The sequence below is a fragment of the Pelodiscus sinensis genome, chromosome 18, assembly GCF_052426305.1.
Source record: "Pelodiscus sinensis isolate ZL-2025 chromosome 18, ASM5242630v1, whole genome shotgun sequence".
Lineage (NCBI taxonomy): Eukaryota > Metazoa > Chordata > Testudines > Trionychidae > Pelodiscus > Pelodiscus sinensis.
Window position 1 is genome coordinate 13094007 of NC_143069.1, and position 15696 is coordinate 13109702.

General features: G+C 60.1%; 1 long non-coding RNA gene across 1 annotated transcript; it reads right to left on the minus strand.

The window, feature by feature from the left end:
• Positions 1-1300: 1300 nt before the first annotated feature.
• On the minus strand, positions 1301-2250 carry LOC149523239 (uncharacterized). Its single transcript, XR_016347132.1, has 3 exons — positions 2136-2250; positions 1735-1887; positions 1301-1375 (listed from the first exon to the last, which is right to left on the minus strand). It is a non-coding gene; the product is annotated as an uncharacterized LOC149523239 (long non-coding RNA).
• Positions 2251-15696: the final 13446 nt, after the last annotated feature.

The following is a 15696-nucleotide window of genomic DNA, read 5'->3' on the forward strand; positions in this document are numbered from 1 at the left end:
TCCAACCCAGGATATTCCCCCCACACCTGGATTCGCTTCCTAGTCATCCCCATCTCCCTGCACGATCCTTGTTTCTCAACCCGCCGGTCCGAGAAATTGTCAGAGCAGGTTGATCCCGACCTTGCCAAGGGCTTATGTTACATCACAAGGCTTTGCCGCCACAGCTGGCTTGGCTTGGGTGTGTGGCAAAAGCCCCCCCCCCCGCCCCCCCCCGCTGGCACAGCTATTCTGGCAATGCCGCCAGGGCAAATGGCAACTCTGCCGAAAAGCATCTGCTGGCTTTAAGCTCCCTGCGAGCTGTTCTCATCGCTCAGCCATCACCACCACTGCCCTGCCTCTGTCCTGCTCCTCATCCCCGCCCCCACTCCTATCCCCTGCTCTCCTCCATCTCCTCCCCCTTCCCTTCTCCTGCCCCTCCCCATTTCCACCTGCCCTGCCCATCCCCGTCCTCTCCCTCCCCCCGTGTGTCCCCCTCTTATGTGAGGGCTTTGCTGGAAACGCCCCCCCCCCAAGCCAGGGAGATCTCCCCTCCGGGAACAATTCAGCCCCCCCCATCTCGCTCCCTCCACTCCACAGTATTTCCTCCATTCCCCACAGTTGAAAATTGAGCTCCCCCATCCCCTCAGGTGACAGTCGGGCTCCCCCATACGCAGCTGCCTAGGTAGGCACCTCCGCAGCCAGAGCCTGCCCCTGGCGCCCACGTCCCCTCCCCGACTGCCTGTCCCAGGCGACCACCTGAACCTGCGTCCCCCATTCCCTCAGATCACAGCTCCCTCCCTGACCCTGCACCCCCCGACACCCCTCCCCCAGGCCAGACTCCTCTCTGGCACCCGCACCCCCTCCCCCAAACCCTCTGCTCCCCCTTCACGCAGGTCACAGCTCCCTCCCTGACCCTGCACCCCCCCGACACCCCTCCCCCAGGCCAGATTCCTCTCTGGCACCCGCACCCCCTCCCCCAAACCTTCTGCTCCCCCTTCACCCAGGTCACAGCTCCCTCCCTGACCCTGCACCCCTCTAGAGCCCCTCCCCCAGGCCAGAGTCCTCTCCTGCGCCCATACCCCCTCCTGGACCCTGCACCCCTATCCACCGCCCCAGATCATACCCCCCCCCTGCACCCAGGCTCCACCCCTAAGCTCCCTTCTGCACCCAACCACCCCGTCCCAGACCCCAAAGCCCTCGGTAGAAATGTGGCCCTTGATCAGTTGCCAAAATGCCCCCCCCATTACAAATTATTGACCAAGCCTGATCCAAATGTTTTTTGAAACATTGTTTAATGAGAATGTAAATACAATTCAATACAATGGGGAGGGTTGGGGGGAGGGGGACGCAGCTGCTGGCTCCTCAGCTCTTGCTGCTCTCACTGGGTGTCTTCCTGCTGCAAGGGAAGCAGAATCCGTCACATTCATCCCTGGGGACTCAGGGGAACTGGCCCCCCAGCATTTCCACCCTCCTCCCCCCTCCTCTCTGGTCACCCCCCGTCAGGCCCGCAGGGTGAGCTCCTGACCCCCCCCCCCCCCCAGAGCTCCTGACACCTCGGCCCCCTCCCGCCTCCTAGGACAGTTTCTGTGTTCAGAGCCTCCCCCACCCCCAGGGACGCTCGCAGGGGCAGGAGGGATTCTGCCAGCAGGGACGTGGGGTGGGGGCAGCCTGAGGAAAGGGGCGGGGGACTCCCTGAGGGGATGGGAAGGAGACCCTGGCCCTGCCCCACTCTCCTGATCTGCTCCGGCTGCTCACCATGTATTCCAGGAGCTGATGGGCCTGCCCATGCAGGGCGTGGGCCAGGACCAGCCCGGCCTGGCTGGGGCGCCGCAGGGGGGAGCGGGCAGCGAGCAGAGCCTTGTCCAAAAAGCAATTCTCCTGCTCTGCTGTGAAGAGCTGCCCAAAGACCTGAAATCAAGAGCACAGGAGGTTTCAGCTGACGGCCCAGAGCCCGGCCCCAACTCCTGGGGCTAAAACAGCTTCCTCCTCCCCCAAACTCCCTTCCAGACCCTGCACCCAGACGCTCTCCTCACCCGGCACCCCAACCTCTGCCCCAGGTCACAGCTTCCTCCTGCCCCCAAGACCCTGCTACCCCCACGAGGGCCCCAGCCAGCCCCACCCCCGAGCCCTGCCCTGCCCTGGCAGCGCGTCCTTACCTCTCCCACCCGCACGCTGTTGCTGTGAGCCAGGACCCATCTTTCTTTGTAGTAGTGTCTGCACCACAGGTCCTCTGCCTGGTGGATGTTGAGGCCTGCAAGAGACACAACAGGGTCATTCTGCTGGCAGGTCTGAGCCCTTCCCCTCCCACGGGTCCCTGCAGGCATCCCTGGGCAAATGGAGGGGCACAGGGGGCAGAAGGGGAACACAGAGGGACGCATCCCCCCTTGGGCCAGTCTGGGGGAAAAGGGCTGGGTCCCCTCCCCCCGCCGCCGGCACCCTCAGGGTGTCCCTGGGGCCCAGGTCCCGGCTGGGTTCCTTACCCCTGTGGTGCAGGAGGAGTTGATACAGGCTGTGCACCCCCTCCCGGGCCAGCCGGCTGACGTCTTCGGATGGGTCCGAAATAAAAAGGCCCAGCTGGGCCACGTGGTGACCCATCCTCGGCCAGTCGGCGGAGTTCTGAGGGGAGAGAAGAGGGGGGGTCCCTCAGCATCCTGGGGCTGCACGTCCCATGCAAACGGCCGCCGAGGCGGGTCTGAGCTCGGGGGACGGACAGAGACACCTCCCGGGGCGGGGCGGGGCCGGCCTTGCGAGGAGACAACCCTGAGCAATGGCCCCGACTGAAGGGTCACTCCGGGGGTGGAACAAGGGGATCCACTGACGGCCACTCCCCAGTCCCCAGGCCCAGTCCCTCAAGAGCCCCCCTGAAGGGCCCAGGGTCGCCCCTCCCCGGGGAAAGGAGAACGCGGCCCATTCCCGGCCCATTCCCGGCCCTGCCTCTGCCTCCCGGGGACGCTCCCAGCCCCGCGCCCTGCAGCCCCAGACCCCCCGGCTCCGAGGTCACTTACGTCAAACCCCGGGAGGGTGGTGGCGACTCCCAGCAGGGCCGTGGTGCTGCCAAGGGCCCTGGCTCGCTCCTGGGGCAGGCGGGACTCCAGCCACGGGCTCAGGTGCTGGGGGGGAAAGAGGCAGGTCAGGACCCGTAGGGAGGTGCCGGTTCTGGGCAGAGCCTGGGGCTCCTCTCGGACTGTGCCCCCCCCAGCCACTGACACTGCTCCTCTCTCGGCCCCCCCCCGAGGAAGCAGGGACAATGGCCCCGTCCCCCCCACGGGGCTCACCTCCATTATGAGCTGCAGCCGGGCGGTGTCTGGGGACTCGGCGAGGAGGCTCGCCAGTAGGGCCTGGAGGTCGTAGGGAAGGGCCCGGATGAACTGCTGCAAGACAAGGGGGAGCCCTGGGTCAGAGGGGGGTTGGGGGATCCAGGCCACCCGCTGGCTCCGGGGTGCAGCCTTGAGCAGGGTCTGAGCCGCCTCGCAGAGCAGGGAGGAGCCCAGGCTGGGCATGGAAGGGACGGGCCCCCCGGGAGAGCAACGGGAACCCTGGAGGGAAGGATCCAAACCTGCAGCTTCTTCCCTCCCTCTGCCCCCCCCTCCTCTCTGGAGCTCCAGCCCAGCCCGGGAGCAGGGCCCGCAGGGACGTACCTGCGTGTGGATGAGCTCCTGCTGCCAGTCCCCAGACACTGTCTGTCCCACGGCCGCCGTCAGCAGGGGGCTCAGGAGCTGGGCCCGCAGGGGAGGCTGCAAGGTGCTGGCAGGAGAGAGGGGCAGAGGCTGTTAATTCAGCAGCAGAAGACAGAGACTTTCCCACTCCCTGGCCAGGGGATCTGCTCTGGGGGGGAGTCGGCGGGGGGGGGGGGGGTCGGTACCTGAGGCTGCAGGCGGCGTTGAGGCAGTCGGCCAAGACCAGCGGGGGGGGCGAGTCCTCCATGATCTCCTGGGAGACCCAAGGAGACAAAGGGGCGTGTGAGGCTGGGGCCCCCAAGAGACGCTCACACGGCCAGCGCCCCCACCCAGCAGGATCCAACCCCACTGCCTCCCGCTGCCCTGTAGCCCCCCTGCCCGACACAGGGCCCCTCCCAGCACCCCCCTCCCAAACCGGGACCAGCTCAATCCTTGTCCCCAGGCCGTCTCCTGCCCCTCACTGCCCTGGTGACCAGCCTCTGAACCTCCTCATCCCTGCTCCCCAGGCGCATCCCCAGCAGCCCGCTCGGCTCCCTTCCAGCCCCCCATGGCCCGGGGAGACCCCTCCCTGTCCCGAATCCCCCTTCCTGTCCGGCACCCCAGACCTGCCCCATTTCTGTGTCCCTCCCTCCTCCAGCATCCCCACCCACCCTCCCCATGTCCACCTCCAGCCCTCCTGGCTCCACCCATCCCGTTTCCAGCACCCCCACCCGCCGCCATGGCCCAGGCAGACCCCTGTCCACCCCACGTATCCCCTCCCCTCCTCCCGGCTGCCGCGACTCGCTTACAACGATCCTGGCCATCATGGTGTCCTTGCAGCAGCGCGGCGCCAGGGTGTCCTCGCCCCTTTGGAGGGCGGCGAGGCAGGCGGGGGTGACGGCCATAAGGAACCGCTGGAGGGCGGCTGGGCTCTGCGCCCCAGAGAGAGTCTGTGAGCCTGGGGCCTGCCTGCCCCCCACGGACAGCTGCAGGGCTCAGGTCTCCCAGGAGTGGAGGTGGGAGCTGCCGGTTGTCCAAGCACCCACACTCCCCCCCCAACTGCTGCCTCAGGCTTGTGGGGGCCCAGCTGGTGCATGACAAGAGCCCCCAGCTTGGGGGGTCCAGGTCATGCAGGAGAAGGGGCCCCAGGGGGATCCCCAGGGACAAGCCCCTCCCGGAGGGGGGGGGACGTGCTGGGAAGGGGCCGGACAATCTCGGCTCCCCCCCGTGTGGAGAAGGTTCCTACCGTGTCCCGGGTGTGGAGCTGCTCTTCGATGTCGTAGATGGCCCCTTCCTCCACCCGGGAGTCCACCCGCTCCTGGCAGAGCTCCGCCGAGGCGCAGGGGGACTCTGTGCGGGAGGGAAGGGACCAGGGTGACTCCAGCGGCCAGCAGGGGTCACGCGCCCCCATGTCAGGGACCCAGGGCAGGTTGGGCCCCACACGCCCCTCGCAGGGACCCATCCCCCTTCCACCTTCACATCTGCCAACGCCCTCAGCAGAGCCCCCACCAGGAACAAGAGAGCCAAGCAGCCCCCCCCCATCCATTGCCCAGGGTGCGGGGCAGACACTGGGGCTGCCCCTCCCCCCGGGTACTGGGTGAGCCCCTGGGCCCAGCGTGTTCACGGCCCCTCACCTGGGTCTGAGCGGCTGCAGGAGGTGGCCCGGCTGCAGCTGGAGGCCCAGGCGCTGCTGCTGACGGACCTGGACCCACAGCTGCAGGGGCTGGTGCGGGGAGCGACGGGCTGGGGGCTCCCGGAGACTGGCAGGTCCCCGGGGGCCGGGCAGGGCGATGCCCCCTGGTGGTAATGGGGGCTGGGCTCCCGGGGCAGGTGTTTCTCTCCACAGAGGAGGAGGCCCCAGAGCCACCCTACCCGGCTCCCCCGCTGGGCTGGGTCCCGCCTGCCCAGCCGCCTCTGGAGCCAGGTCCGGGGGGGCCTGGCCGGTGGGCGAGTCGCCCCGAGCTGGTGGGATCCAGCTTCCCCGCCCGCGGGGACGGAGAAGCTGCTCCCCACCGGCCCTGGGGCCATCTTCAGGGCTTTCTTGAACCACAGCCGAAAACGTTTGGCCATGCTGCAAATGAGGGGAGCAAAGGGGAGCTTGGGGCGCAGCCTGCAGAGCGAAATCCAGGGGTTCCAGCTCCCCAGAGCGACTGCCCCCAGCCCCCAAATGGCCCCTTGCTTATCGGTTCGGTCTTGCACAGGCACTGCAAGGACCTGAGGGTATGTCTACACTACCCCGCTAGTTCGAACTAGGAGGGTAATGTAGGCATACCGCACTTGCAAATGAAGCCCGGGATTTGAATTTCCCGGGCTTCATTTGCATAAGCGGGGAGCCGCCATTTTTAAAACCCCGCTCGTTCGAACCCCGTGCAGCGCGGCTACACGGGGCACGAACTAGGTAGTTCGAACTAGGCTTCCTAGTTCAAACTACCGTTACTCCTCATTCCACGAGTCTCCTGCCCATCAACAGCCCCTTCTTGGCCAATCAGGGGAGAATCTAAGGTGTGGGGGGTGGAGCGTTCTCCCCAAAGACACCGGCATAGACTTGTTCCAGCCCCACCTCCCCAGTCCCCACAATGGGGGCTGCATCCCCCACCCCACGGCTCCTGCAAACCACCCCCCGTCCTTCAGCTAGTCTGTTGGGTCCCAAGCTGGGGGAGGCAGCAAGGGAAGGTCACAGAGGAGGCAAGAACAGAGCAGAAATGTGGGGGGATGGAGGAAAAGGGAAACCAACCAGGAGAAAGCCCCAGTGGCGCTAAGGACGCAGCCCAGGTGAGGAATCACCTTCTGGCCCTTGACCGAGGGCTGGGCCTGCCTGGAACCCAGCCGGCCCCGGGCGGGATCCAACCCCTGGGGGCTCTTACCTTCGTCACAAAGGTGTCGGGATGTGGAACTCACAGAACGCGAAGGAACCGTGAGGAGGAGACGCACCAGAGCTAAAGCAACCGGGGGTCTCCAAAGTCCCCTGGGCCCGCCCCCCGCTTTTATCAGCCTGAGATGTGGGTCCCTCTGTGAGGTCATCACCTCCCCACCTGCCCTTTGCCTTATATGCTGAGGGCTGCCCAAAGCCCCTGTGAGGTCACCGCCCCCCCCTCACCCTGCCAGGCAAATGTCCTGCCTCTGGCCACCCCCCTGGGAAGTTTGAGCCATTACTAGGGGTCCCTCCCCCTCCCTCATAGGCTGCTCCCTGCCCTACACTGCAGGCTTCTTGCACGAGAGCTGTTTCACGCAGGAGTTCTTGCGCAAAAGGTCTCGTGCAAGAGTGCCTCCACCCTGCCATAGGCTTTTGCACAAGAGCGTCCATGGCAGTGTGAACGCTCTCTTGTGCAAGAAAGCTCTGATGGTCATTTTAGCCATAAAAGTGTCTTGCTCAAGAAGCCCCTGGTGCCCGTCCACGCTGCCTTCTTGCACAACAGCTCTTGCACAAAGGGGGCTTAGTCATCGTCGGGAGAGGAATAACTCCTGTGCAAGGAGCCCTGTTCTCTGATGCTTTACTGCAAATTTACTTCTGCAAGAACACACGTAGAGTGTAGACGCGCCACAAGTTTTTTCGCAAGAACACGCAAAAACAAGCCATGTGGATGTTTTCTTTTTAGGCAAAAGCCCCTTTTTGCACAAGATCGGTCGGCCTTTTTGCAGGCATAGGGATCTTGTGGGAAAAGGGGGTTTTTTGCACAAAAAGTAAACATCCACACGGCTTGGTTTTGCGCACAAACCCCGAGCACAAAAACGGATCGGCAGAAAATATGCAAATGACATTGCGTGTCATAGAGTCCCTCGTTAGCATATTTGTTGCCAAAAAAACTCGTTGTGTAGACGTAGCCTAGGAGAGAAGCGATCTCAGAGACAAAGCCCTTCAGTAAGAGGGCATAGCCCTGGGGCGTGGTAGGAGACGTACGGCAGACATGGGAGGTCACTCTCCTAGCTATTTGGCACGGAGGAGGCCTCAGCTGGAGCACTGTGTCCAGATCTCAGGGCCATGCTTTAGGAGAGAGAGTCCAGAGGGGAACTATGAAAAGGGATTAGGGACGTTAGATATTCACTGAGTAGTCAATTAACCTCATGATTTCTTATCGGTTACTTGACTTTTCGATAGTCCCCAGGGGCCAGCTGTCTCAGTCCTGGCTCGCGCTGGGTGCGGGACCTACCCCCTCTGCGGCTCTGCATTTACAGTGTGTTAGGAGCCAGGCGGGCAGGCAGCCTCGCTCAGTTCCAGTTTGCACCAGGTCCAGAAGCTCAGACCCAGCCCCCAGGCAAGGGCTGCTGCCAGCTTGTGCTGCTGCCTCTGATACAGAGGCAGCAGTACGGAGTGCCAGGAGGGAACTGGTCTAAAAAGCACCTCCCCTTGCGACCTGGCTGCCTATCATCCCACGCTGCTGCCTCCGTTTTTGGCGAGAGAGAGCCGCCTGTCTTGAGACACCGGTGGGGAGTCGGATTTTCAAAAGGCAGGTCTCTGTCCTTTGTGAGCCTTCCAAAGCGCTTCGGTGGGGGGAGGGGGCAGGAAGGCGGACGACACTCAGGAATTGTAGCACCCAAATCCACGGAGTGTTTCGCCAGCACCTCCTGCAACAGAGCCCAATCCCTGACAGGCTTTTAGGCAAGATAGATCATTTGAAAAAATGACAGACACAGGGTTTTCCGTCACCGCTCTCCCTTTCTTTTATTTCCCTGGGCTAAATGGCTTGTTCCTCTTTGGCTAAGGATGGAAGGGTATGTCTACACTACAATGTTAGTTCGAACTAACGGACGTTAGTTCGAACTAACATTCATAGCCGCTACACTAGCGCTCCGCTAGTTCGAATTTGAATCGAACTAGCGGAGCGCTTAGTTCGAACTAGGAAAACCTCCATTTACGAGGCTTAAGCCTAGTTCGAACTTACTAGTTCGAATTAAGGTCTGTGTAGCCCCTTAATTCGAACGAGTGGGAGGCTAGCCCTCCCCAAGTTTCCCTGGTGGCCACTCTGGCCAACACCAGGGAAACTCTATGCCCCCCTCCCGGCCCCGGACCTCTTAAAGGGGCACGGGCTGGCTATGGTGCCCGTGCCAGGTGCAAGCCTGCTAGCACCCAGCCAGCATACCCTGCACCTGGCACGGCACAGAGCCACCCACCCGATGTCCCCCAGCCCACCCCCTCTTCCCGGGACCAGGCTGGCGGCTCCCGGGAGCTTGCCCGGGACCGCAAGAGGCGGGTACATTCCTGGGCTAGTGCGGACATCATGGACCTCGTCCACGATCTCCGCACTAGGCACAGGAAAGTGGCCATCTAGGGCAGGAGAGCTGCCAGCCTGGCCACCCAGGAGCAGGTTTGCATGAAAATCAAGGGGGTCCACTGAGACCCCCGACCCTGAGCCCTGAGCTTACAATGGCCGTCCTGGGTCAGACCAAAGGTCCATCTAGCCCAGTAGCCTGTCTGCCGACAGCGGCCAACCCTAGGGACCGTGGAGGGGATGGACCAAACACAGTGACCAAGCCATTTGTCTCGTGCCATCTCTCTCCAGCCTTGCACAAACTTTGGGCAGGGACACCACTCCTACCCCCTGGCTAAGACTACTCCATGGACCCAACCTCCATGACTTGATCTCCCTTCCCTTTCAACTCTGTTCTAGTTGTAGCCTTCACAGCCTCCTGCAGCAAGGAGTTCCACCGGTTAACTATTTGCTTTGTCAAGAACAACAACTTTCTCTTACTAGTTTCAAGCCTGCTACCCAGTCCTTTCCTTTGGTGTCCTCTAGTCCTTCTTTATGGGAACTCATGAAGAACTTTTCTGAATGCACCCTCTCCACCCAACCCCTGCTTTTAGAGACCTCTAGCCTGTCCCCCCTCCGTCTCCTCTTTTCTAAGCTGAACAGTCCCAGTCTCTGTAGCCTCTCTTCATCTGGGACCTGTTCCCAACCCCTGATCATGTTAGTTGCCCTCCCCTCTCCCAGCCTTAATCTTCCCCTCTCCCACCTCCTTTTCCCAGTCTCCCCCAGTTTTGTTCAATAAAGACAGAGTCAATGTTGGAAGAAACGTTATCTTTATTTTGTACATCAATAAGAAGGGGGGCTAGGGAAGGGTAAGTGGAAGGAGGTGAGGGAGGAATGGGGTACGAGCCCCCGATGGGGAGGACTGGGCTGGCTCTGCAGGCTTCTGGGGGTGGAAGCTCTCCTGCAGCCCACCGATTACCCCCTCTCCCCAGATGGCAGCCTGCGGCAAGTGCAGCCGGGCTGATGGCTGAGTGGTGTGATGTGCCCAGTGTGGGTACTCCGGGCACTCCAAGCCAGGACTGGTTTTCAAGCGGGGCACCCCTTAGAACTGTCTGTCCGGGGTGGGGGTCGGGACCCTTTAAGCGCAGCCCTCGGCTAGCCTGAGACTGCATCTCCACGCTCTAAGTCCTCCTCTGATGCCCTGCTGGCACTGCTTCCGGCCATCCTTAAGCCCTGTTCAGAGTCCACTCAATGTGGACTTGCTAGTTCGAATTAGCAAAACTAGTTTTTAGTTCTAGACGCTTTAGTTCGAATTAGCTTAGTTCGAACTAGCGCTGTAGTGTAGACATACCCGAAGAGAGGAGCCAGCAGGGGTAGAATGAATTGTGTACCAGGTCCTGGAAACAAGAGCATCTCCTCCAGATCACCCATCCACACCTGAACTGTTTAAAAGCTTGGCTGCCAATAAAGACACCTTAGCTCAGCAAATGCCAAGCCAGGCACCTGTGTTTGGACACGAGGGGTGCACAGAGATGTGAGAACCAGGAAGGCTGATCTGTGAATTCACCCCCAACCGTCCCAGTACAAGACAGACGCTTGCGCCAACCAGCAGGGGTCACTGCTCCTCCGGTTTGGCTTGGACAAAGGTGCCCATCTGTTTGGTGTTCGCGTCTCGGAGCTGCGCCAGCTGCCTCTGGCCACGGCGGAGCAGATACTCGATGTGCATCACGTCGGCCCGGGGGATGCTGGCGTTCTTCCGGAACTCAGCCTGGATGCGAGGCAGGAATCCCGGCTTCTCCCGGCCGGTGCGCAGGAACTGCCTGTATAGGCTCAGGACGTGCTTCTGCAGCTTGCTATGCCGGGCCATGGTGCGCCTGGGGAGCCGTCCCAGGCCACGGGGGGGCCAGCGCCACGAGGCAGGGGCTGGAAGTGAACAGAGGCGGAGATGTTAGAGCAGCATCTCATTCCCAGACGCGCCTGTGCAGGCATTTCCATGCACTTTTCACCCCCACCTGCTAGGGTTACCAGATGGTTTAAAAAAAATACCGAACAGCAGGGGCCGGGGGGGGGGGGGGGGGGGCAGGACTGGCTGGAAGAGAGGGGGTGGGGGGGAACCGGCCGCCGGGAAGCAGGACTGGCTGGGAGGGGGCTGGAGGGAGCGGGGCTGGCCAGGGGGCAACCAGCCGCCGGGAAGCGGGGCTGGCTGGGAGGGGGCTGGAGGGAGCGGGGCTGGCCGGGGGGCAACCAGCCGTCGGGAAGCGGGTCTAGTTGGGTTGAGGACCAAGAGGTGGGGGAACCGGCCGGCAGCGCTGCAGAGATGTACCAGAGCCTGGGTCGGATTCATCTTTGGTGGGCCCTGGCTCCTAGACCATAGACACACTCCCCCCCCCACCCCCCCGGAGGCCCTAGGGAAAATGGCACCCCGGCCCTGTGGACATGGTGCCCTCTCTGTTTCCCTTGGCCCCGTAGGCACTAAGCTCCACTCCTGCCGCCCAACTCCTACAAGGCCCGACGGATTTCTCTGTGGCCCCCGACCCAAAAAAGGATCCCCCCAGCCCTGCGTTAGGGGATACGAGGGAGTCTGGCTGGGACGTAAGTGCAAATAACTCTGCTCTTAGCAGCTCTGAACCGATGGGCTCTGCCCTGGGCCCCAACCAAGAACCCTAACATAAGAACGGCAGTACTGGGTAGCCTGTCTGCTGACAGTGGCCAGCACCAGGTGCCCCAAAGAGGGTTGACCAAAGACAATGATCAAGCGATTTGTCTCCTGCCATCCTTCTCCAGCCTTCCACAAACAGAGGCCAGGGACACTATTTCTATCTCCTGGCTAATGGCCTTTTATGGACCTAACCTCCGTGAAATTATCTAGCTTCTCTTTAAATCCTGTTATAGTTCTAGCCTTCACAGTCTCCTCTGGCAAGGAGTTCCACAGGTTGACTACACCCTGTGTGAAGAAGAACTTTCTTTTATTAGTTTTAAACCTGCTACCCATTAACTTCATTTGGTGTCCTCTAGTTCTTCTATTATGGGAACTAATAAATCACTTTTCTTGATTCACCCTCTCCACACCACTCATGTTTTTATAGACCTCTATCATATCCCCCCTCAATCTCCTCTTTTCTAAACTGAAAAGTCCCATCGCTTTAACCTCTCTTCATATGGGACCCGTTTCAAACCCCTAATCATGTTAGTTGCCCTTTTCTGAACCCTTTCCAAGGCCAAAATATCTGTTTTGAGGTGAGGAGACCACATCTGTACACAGTATTCAAGATATTGGTGTCCCATAGTTTTATACAGGGGCACCCTGAGTTACCAAACCACATGACACTGCCCATTAAAAACCCACCAGGACTTACCCAGCGTTTATATGCAGAGGTCCCGCACCAGCAGCAATCTGCACTGGACAGGAAACCATCCGCCCAGCACGCGCGGGAAATCACAGGAACCCAGCCTGGACGGTCCGATGCCCCAGCCCTGACAGAAGAAAATCAAGGTGTGCTTGAAGTGCCACGCCCACCATCCCTTGGTCCTCTGGGGCATTCGGCACATCCTGCTGGGTGAAAGGGCCGGTCACAGCTCCAGGGTCTGTCACACTTCAGGGCCTTTGCCAGCTCCTATTCACCGGGGTCAGGCAGATAATCGCCCCGAGCTTTCCCAGCACTTTTCAGCATCAGCTCTCAAAGGGGGGCAGCGTGACCCCCATAGGATCAGGGGAATGTAAAAGAAGGAATGGGGCAGGGCGGGGCAGGCAGCCAACGGCTTCGCCTAATGCAGTGGTCCCCAACCATTTGAGGTTTCCCGGCGCCAAGGGGCGTGGCCGTTTGCCCGCAGGGCGCCCTGGCGCGGGGACCCCCATTGTGCACCTGGGGGCGGGGACCCCCCCATAGCCACATTGCCGGGCGGGGCCCCCCCATAGCCACATTCCCAGGGCCGCCCCCCCTCCACAAGCACCGCACGCCCAGGGCCGGGCCCCCCGCCAAGCGCCGCGCGCCCGGGACCGGCGCTCTCCCCCCAAGCACCGCGCGCCCGGGGCCGGCGCACCCTGCAAGCGCCACGCGCCCGGGGCCTGCGCTCCCCCCATGCACTACGTGGCCAAAGCGCGGCAGCCAATCTGCGGCACCCCCAGGGCCGGCGCTCACTGTGCACCATGCGCCCGGGGCCAGCTCCGGCACCGCACATGCGCCACGTGCCTGGGGCCAGGCCAGCCCTGAGCCATTGGCGGGCGCATACAAATGCGGGCACCGTGTTGGGGACCACTGTCCTAATGTTAGCAGTGGGGACACCAAGTTCGGAAGTGAATGGTTAACCAGTAAGCCGGTTATGGTTAACCAGTGGGGGCTGGAGCAGCCCTCCACCAGCCATAGGCAGAGGGCTCTCTGGCACGCCACGGGTAGGGTTGCTCAGCAGTCACAGCAGTGTGCCACGGGGGTAGGTGTTGGGGCTGCTCCAAGTCCATCTTTAACACGTTCTACGTGTCCCATTTAATCGGTTAACTGGTTCAACATATTGTTTAACTGGTTAGCTAATTAAATGAGATTTTACATCCCTGGCACCAAGGTGGCTAAAAGTAGGGTTGAACTGGGACTAGAAATTCCAGGATTTTGACTTTTTTTTCTGATCTCACACAGTTCTGCAAATAAATTCACATTTTGTTTAGATTTTAACTATTTTTAAATGTATTACGGTGGATTACGGAAGATCAACTTTAAAGAGAACAAAGAGAACATTTCAGGAATGGAAAACTACATTTTAATGTTCTGAAATGGTGGAGTTTTCCCCTTCCAAACAAAAGGTCCCTAAAATCAGCGTTTTCCAATGGAAAAACACCCCCTCTGAAAACTTCCTTCCAGCTCTAGTTAAAACGGCCGTATTTTGAAGTGTATAATCAACCTCTGGAACTCACTGCAAAAGGATATTAATGATGGCGAAGGAAAGGGGAGGGAATCATAGAATCATAGAGCTGGAAGAGACCTCAGAAGGTCATCAAATCCAGCCCCCTGCTCTAGGCAGGACCAATCCCAACTAAATCAACGCGGCCAGGGCTTTGTCAAGCTGAGACTTAAACACCCGCTGTGTACAGCCTGTCTGATCCCTTCTGGGGAAGCATGGGTGGGAAGAAAGAATTAGACAGGGTTAGACAAACCCGTAGGTCTTGGTTGACTTCGTCCTGCTTCAGGGCAGGGCGCTAAACTTGGGGACTGCTCTAGTCAGACCAACATTTCAATCAATCTTGTCAAGAAACAGGCAAAAAAAAACCCCAACCCAAAGCAGGGAGAAACACGTTCCTTGGTTTGTAAACACAGACACAGAGAACAGCTCCTTCCGCTGGGGGGGTGGGAATAAAGAAAATAATCCCTCGCCCCCTCCCCTTCCTATTTGGTCCTAAAGGATGAAGATTTGTGCAGGCTGAGGGCGCAGGACTGATATTCAGGGAATGGGGAGCATGGGGGAGAAGGGGGCAGCTTGCTTACAATCCAGGGGCAACCCCGTGTCTCGGGGCTGGCCCAGCACAGGCAGGATTTCTGCAGCGCAGGGGGACACGAGGTCAAACAAGCAGCGACTCGGCCGATTGGGGCTTGTTATTGTAGGGTCGCATTGAAGCAGACACTGGCACCAGCGTCGCCTCCAAGAGCGAGGGGAGCGCGCGGCCTGGTAACCCCGGACGGACCCGGACCTGGACCCCCCTGCGCTGGGGGGCCAGGAGTCACCGCCCCCCGCCCCTCACCTCCGCCTCCTGCCTGCTCGCAGCTCCCGGGCCCGCGGCAGCAGCTGTGCCAGCCGGCTCCGAATGTTGAAACACCAGCAACCTTAGCCCTCGCTTCCCATTGGCTGGAGGGCCCCAGGGGCGGGCGCAGGAAAGGGGAAGCTCCGCCCTTCGAGAGCCACGTGGGCCGGCAGTGGAAGTTGCAAGTCAGCTGGAGGAGAGAGGGGCCCGGCCCGGCCTGCGCACGTGGCTTTCACCGCAGCGCTCACCTGCTATGCCCAGGAAAGCTCATGATCCCATTGACACGGTTTGTTAATCTTTAAGGTGACTATATGTTGTGTTTTAAGTTTTTCCTGTTACAGACTCACTCAGCTACCCCTCTGAAACTCGTGGGCTCTGTCTACACTGCAGGCTTCTTGCACAAGAACTGTTTTGCAGAAGAGTTCTTGTGCAAAAGGTCTTCCATACGAGCGCGTCCACACTGCCATGTGCTTTTGCAGAAGAGATGTGCTTTTGCAAAAGAGCATCCATGGCAGTGTCGACACTCTCTTGCACAAGAAAGCTCTGATGGCCATTTTAGCCGAAGGGGTTTTTTGCGCAAGAAATTCATGTTGCCTGTCTACACTGCCGCCTTCTGGAAGAGCTCTTGTGCAAGAGGGCTTATTCCTCGTGGGGAGAGGAATAACTCTTCCGGAAGAAGCCCTGTTTGCTGATGCTGTACTGTAATACTTGTGCAAAAACACGCACGCAGTGTAGACACTCTGCAAGTTTTTGCGCAAGAACAGCTGTTCTTGTGCAAAAAGCCTGCAGTGTAGACATAGCCTTAGAGGGGCAACCCCAACAGTCATTACTAACAAGGAGTCCTGTGGCACCTTGAAGATTTATTTGGGCATCAGCTGTTGCGGAGGAAAAGCAGGTCCAAGTGTTTTTTACCCCTGGAAGCGGATGCCCAAATACACGTGTTAGTCTTTAAGGTGCCCCAGGGTGCCTCTGTTTAAACAAGTGGAAGAGAAGGGCCTGTGTGCACCTCATAGGATGCCAGGCTAGACTGAAGATCACAATGGCCCTCTCTGGCCTGGAAGTTAATGAATGGTTACATCTGGCCAGGCTGCCTCTCTTTATGCTTGCATTAACTAACTGGGTTATTTGCAGGTGTTGTACTCAGTCCAGC